The 6,129-nt window shown below is 40.5% G+C and overlaps 1 pseudogene; it reads left to right on the top strand.

The window, feature by feature from the left end:
- Positions 1-3,349: 3,349 nt before the first annotated feature.
- Positions 3,350-4,483, top strand: Mfap1a-ps3 (microfibrillar-associated protein 1A, pseudogene 3; annotated as a pseudogene).
- Positions 4,484-6,129: the final 1,646 nt, after the last annotated feature.

The raw sequence follows: 6,129 nt of genomic DNA, 5'->3' as shown, positions 1-6,129 counted from the left end.
TCATCCATCATGATCAAGTAGGCTTCATCCCAGGCATGCAGGGATGGTTTAATATACGGAAAACCATCAACGTGATCCATTATATAAACAAACTGAAAGAACAGAACCACATGATCATTTCATTAGATGCTGAGAAAGCATTTGACAAAATTCAACACCCCTTCATGATAAAAGTCCTGGAAAGAATAGGAATTCAAGGCCCATACCTAAACATAGTAAAAGCCATATACAGCAAACCAGTTGCTAACATTAAACTAAATGGAGAGAAACTTGAAGCAATCCCACTAAAATCAGGGACTAGACAAGGCTGCCCACTCTCTCCCTACTTATTCAATATAGTTCTTGAAGTTCTAGCCAGAGCAATCAGACAACAAAAGGAGATCAAAGGGATACAGATCGGAAAAGAAGAGGTCAAAATATCACTATTTGCAGATGACATGATAGTATATTTAAGTGATCCCAAAAGTTCCACCAGAGAACTACTAAAGCTGATAAACAACTTCAGCAAAGTGGCTGGGTATAAAATTAACTCAAATAAATCAGTTGCCTTCCTCTATACAAAAGAGAAACAAGCCGAGAAAGAAATTAGGGAAACGACACCCTTCATAATAGACCCAAATAATATAAAGTACCTCGGTGTGACTTTAACCAAGCAAGTAAAAGATCTGTACAATAAGAACTTCAAGACACTGAGGAAAGAAATTGAAGAAGACCTCAGAAGATGGAAAGATCTCCCATGCTCATGGATTGGCAGGATTAATATGGTAAAAATGGCCATTTTACCAAAAGCAATCTACAGATTCAATGCAATCCCCATCAAAATACCAATCCAATTCTTCAAAGAGTTAGACAGAACAATTTGCAAATTCATCTGGAATAACAAAAAACCCAGGATAGCTAAAGCTATCCTCAACAATAAAAGGACTTCAGGGGGAATCACTATCCCTGAACTCAAGCAGTATTACAGAGCAATAGTGATAAAAACTGCATGGTATTGGTACAGAGACAGACAGATAGACCAATGGAATAGAATTGAAGACCCAGAAATGAACCCACACACCTATGGTCACTTGATTTTTGACAAAGGAGCCAAAACCATCAAATGGAAAAAAGATAGCATTTTCAGCAAATGGTGCTGGTTCAACTGGAGGGCAACATGTAGAAGAATGCAGATCGATCCATGCTTATCACCCTGTACAAAGCTTAAGTCCAAGTGGATCAAGGACCTCCACATCAAACCAGACACACTCAAACTAATAGAAGAAAAACTAGGGAAGCATCTGGAACACATGGGCACTGGAAAAAATTTCCTGAACAAAACACCAATGGCTTATGCTCTAAGATCAAGAATCGACCATTGGGATCTCATAAAACTGCAAAGCTTCTGTAAGGCAAAGGACACGGTGGTTAGGACAAAACGGCAACCAACAGATTGGGAAAAGATCTTTACCAATCCTACAACAGATAGAGGCCTTATATCCAAAATATACAAAGAACTCAAGAAGTTAGACCGCATGGAAACAAATAACCCTATTAAAAAATGGGGTTCAGAGCTAAACAAAGAATTCACAGCTGAGGAATGCCGAATGGCTGAGAAACACATAAAGAAATGTTCAACATCTTTAGTCATAAGGGAAATGCAAATCAAAACAACCCTGAGATTTCACCTCACACCAGTGCGATTGGCTAAGATCAAAAACTCAGGTGACAGCAGATGCTGGCGAGGATGTGGAGAAAGAGGAACACTCCTCCATTGTTGGTGGGATTGCAGACTGGTAAAACCATTCTGGAAATCAGTCTGGAGGTTCCTCAGAAAATTGGACATTGAACTGCCTGAGGATCCAGCTATACCTCTCTTGGGCATATACCCAAAAGATGCCTCAACATATAAAAGAGACACGTGCTGCACTATGTTCATCGCAGCCTTATTTATAATAGCCAGAAAATGGAAAGAACCCAGATGCCCTTCAACAGAGGAATGGATACAGAAAATGTGGTACATCTACACAATGGAATATTACTCAGCTATCAAAAACAACGAGTTTATGAAATTCGTAGGCAAATGGTTGGAACTGGAAAATATCATCCTGAGTGAGCTAACCCAATCACAGAAAGACATACATGGTATGCACTCATTGATAAGTGGCTATTAGCCCAAATGCTTGAATTACCCTAGATCCCTAGAACAAACGAAACTCAAGACGGATGATCAAAATGTGAATGCTTCACTCCTTCTTTAAATGAGGAAAAAGAATACCCTTGGCAGGGAAGGGAGAGGCAAAGATTAAAACAGAGACTGAAAGAACACCCATTCAGAGCCTGCCCCACATGTGGCCCATACATATACAGCCACCCAATTAGACAAGATGGATGAAGCAAAGAAGTGCAGACCGACAGGAGCCGGATGTAGATCGCTCCTGAGAGACACAGCCAGAATACAGCAAATATAGAGGCGAATGCCAGCAGCAAACCACTGAACTGAGAATAGGTCCCCTATTGAAGGAATCAGAGAAAGAACTGGAAGAGCTTGAAGGGACTCGAGACCCCAAAAGTACAACAATGCCAAGCAACCAGAGCTTCCAGGGACTAAGCCACTACCTAAAGACTATACATGGACTGACCCTGGACTCTGACCCCATAGGTAGCAATGAATATCCTAGTAAGAGCACCAGTGGAAGGGGAAGCCCTGGGTCCTGCTAAGACTGAACCCCCAGTGAACTAGTCTATGGGGGGAGGGCGGCAATGGGGGGAGGGTTGGGAGGGGAACACCCATAAGGAAGGGGAGGGGGGAGGGGGATGTTTGCCCGGAAACCGGGAAAGGGAATGACACTCGAAATGTATATAAGAAATACTCAAGTTAATAAAAAAAAAAAAATGTAGTGACATTTTTATAAACTTATTCTCAAACTTAGACATCATAGAATGCTGATGGAAAGTCACTAATGATTAAAGCAAGATATCCAGGTATTAGTAATAAAGAGTGTTTAATGATTAAATAAGTGATAAAGTTAATCTGTGAAATGTTTAGTAGGTATTCTGGCAAATATTGGCATGGTATGGTCAGTCGGTAGAAGGAAGCAGACATGTTTAGAAAGAATGTGTCTAATTGAGTTTTTTATTTCTCATTGGCAGGGCTTATTACCTTTTGAATTCATTGGTGGCTGCCTATTGTCCTTTGGATTCATTGGAGGCCCTTGGTCGGGAGACATCTCTGGTAAGCAGAATGGGTGGTGGGGTGGAGTGTCCCCCCTCTTACTGTTGTTAGAACACTCCCTGAATAGGGTGCTTACTCAGCAAATTCTTGTGAAACTCCCAGGCCTCAAGCTTATCGGGAAGTCCCAGTCACTTGATGATTTCTGAGATAGTTTTGTCTGCTTGGTTCCCACATTCCACAGAATCAGAGCTTGAGGAACAGGAAGAGGATTCATTCAGTGAACTCAGGCTTTGGCATTTACAGAACCGCATTAGTGAAGATATGGAAGAGAGTATGGCTTGACACAGAAAAAGAGTGGAACCTGAAGTAGTTGGAGAAAGTGACTCAGAAGTAGAAGGAGATGCTTGGCGCATGGAATGAGAAGATAACAGTGAGGAAGATGAAGAAATTGACGTTGAAGGAATAGAGCGGCGCCATGGAATGATGCGGCAGACAGTGGGGCTGGGGGGAATTAAGAGAAGTCACAGAGGTGGAAGATGAAGGATGCTCTGGAGAGGAGTCAGAGTCAGAATCCAAGTATGAGGAGTACACAGATAGTGAAGATGAAATGGAGTCTCGACTTAAGTCTGTCTTCATTCAAAAAAAGGATAGTGTGACAGTTCAAGAATGAGAAGCTGAGACACTGAGACAAAAGGAAATGGAACAGGAAGCAAAACACATGGCTGAGGAGCAGCAAAAGTACACCCTCAAGATTGTAGAAGAAGAGACCAAGAAAGAGCTAGAGGAAAACAAGTGGTCCCTTGTGCCCTGGATGCACTCAATACTGATCATGAAAATAACGAGGAGGAGTACGAGGCATGAACAGTCAGAGAACTCAAAAGAATCAAACGGGTGAGAGGACTGAGAAGCGCTTGAAAAGGAGAAAGCAGAAATTGAACTCATGAGAAACCTGACTGAGGAAGAAAGGCAGGCTGAACTTTGGGCAAATGGCAAAGTCATTATCAACAAAGCAAATACAAGTATTTACAAAAGTATTACTGCCGAGGTGCCTTATTCAGGGATGAGGATGAAGAAATCTACAAGAAATTTTAATGCACCTACTCTTGAGGACCATTTCAACAAAACCATTATTCCAAAAGCCATGCAGGTCAAGAATTTTGGATGTGTGGTTGCCCAAGTACACCCACCTTGTGCATCAAGATACCACTACCTTTGAATCTACATGGGGCCAAGAGATTGCCCAGAACACAAAATTCCTTTTTTAAAAAGGTCGCAGGGGTACGAGATGTATTTGACTGACCACCTGCCAAGAAAAGGAAAACCACCTAAGCTCCAACAAATTCTTCCAACTGTAGAGCACAAGGGGATCTGGTCCTGAGGTCTCTTGAGCCATTATTTGCAGAGTTCCTGTAGCGAGCTTTCCAAATTTGGGGCCATAACTTGTGTTTGAAGGTGCTTTGTAAGAGGTTTGGACTCATACTGAGAAACCCACAGAGAATCTTACCAGTCACAAAAAACATCCTGTAGCATTTCCTGAACATGTGTATGAGCTTTTACCATTGCTATGACCATTTGTGGCTTTTGCCTTTATAAGCTGCCCCTAGGAAACAGAATCAGTCTCAGGTTCCTAGTCTGACCTTTGTCTCTGATCAATCAGTCCCAGGATATGTGCTCAATAAACTATCCATACTTACCCGAGATCAATGTCTCAGTGGTTGTGTGGTGATTCCTGGACCCCAACAGCAGTGTGAGCACTCAACTGCTCCAGCAACCATCCTGCTGTCTATTGCCTCTATTGTACCATCATAGATACCCTTTTGCAAGCCTGAGCTCAAATAAATATTTTTCTTAGGTTAAGTTGCCTTGGTTATGACATCTGATCACAGAAGTAGAAATGACATTAATACAGACAAGAATTTAAAGGATTGGTCAAGATCTGTAAAACATCTCACTACGTGTTTTGTATATATGTTTGTTTTTAAGGAATGTGGATGATTTGGGGAATTTGAAATTGAAAAGCAGTTGAAATCTATAAGTAAAACTTAATACAAATGCTAAAAGAAAGTTATAAGATTATAGTGTTGAGAGCTACGCATATTGTGAAGACCCTGTTCAAGAAGTTTCCAAGTAAGAACTCAAGAGATTGAACTGTAAGCACTGTGATGGATGTCAGAAAGGGAGATGGTGAAGAAAAAATAGAGCTAATCTTTTATACTCTCAAACCCCAACTCCAGGGAAATGCCTTCTCCAACATAACCACATTCCTAAAATTCCTAGAACAGTACTTCTATTGGTCCCCAATGTTCAAGATTATGAGCAATATCTCTAACATCTTGTGCTCCTCACTGCAACATGAAATTAAATTTCATAAGTCTAGGAAGTGACCTACCAAGGTCATCTTGTAGGAACTATCCCTCTGCTCATTCTATGTTGGCATTCTGTCTGTCTGAGAAACTGCAGAAGAAGATTCCACAACTCTTTTATTCATGTATCCTTAATGACTCTAAAGTCATAATCCTGTAAGTGACACTGTCAAGGTTGGTTCTCAATATGAGATGGACCATCCCACCAGTAAACATTTTGCATCAGCTTTTGATTAAAGCTGCCTTCCAGAAAAGAAAAAAAAATCTGTATTTTTCACAGAAAAAAAAAAACTTTTTTTCCTTTCTGGAAAAGTTCTTGACCCGAGGGACCCTTTCAGTTTATCTCACTTCAAATCAAGCCTCTATTTAAACTACTTATCTCTTTAAATATAAGTCTTGATTATAACATTAACCTTTGCAGTGTCCTCTTTCTCTCTCATTTCCTCCATTTCATTGAAGACCTTCACAGAAGTAATTAGTAATAATCATTTTACAGATTCAATATTAAGTTAATTTTAACTCTCTATCAAATAAATTAGTCCTTTACTCTTAAATTTAGCTACAGGCAAGTTCTTAGGGCAAGGTAGAAAGCAGCCACATTTCTTTCTCAAG

The sequence above is a fragment of the Rattus norvegicus genome, chromosome 14 (genome assembly GCF_021556685.1).
Source record: "Rattus norvegicus strain SHRSP/BbbUtx chromosome 14, alternate assembly SHRSP_T2T, whole genome shotgun sequence".
NCBI lineage: Eukaryota > Metazoa > Chordata > Mammalia > Rodentia > Muridae > Rattus > Rattus norvegicus.
Note: the sequence above shows the minus strand (reverse complement) of the source record. Positions and strands in the feature narration are given on the sequence as shown.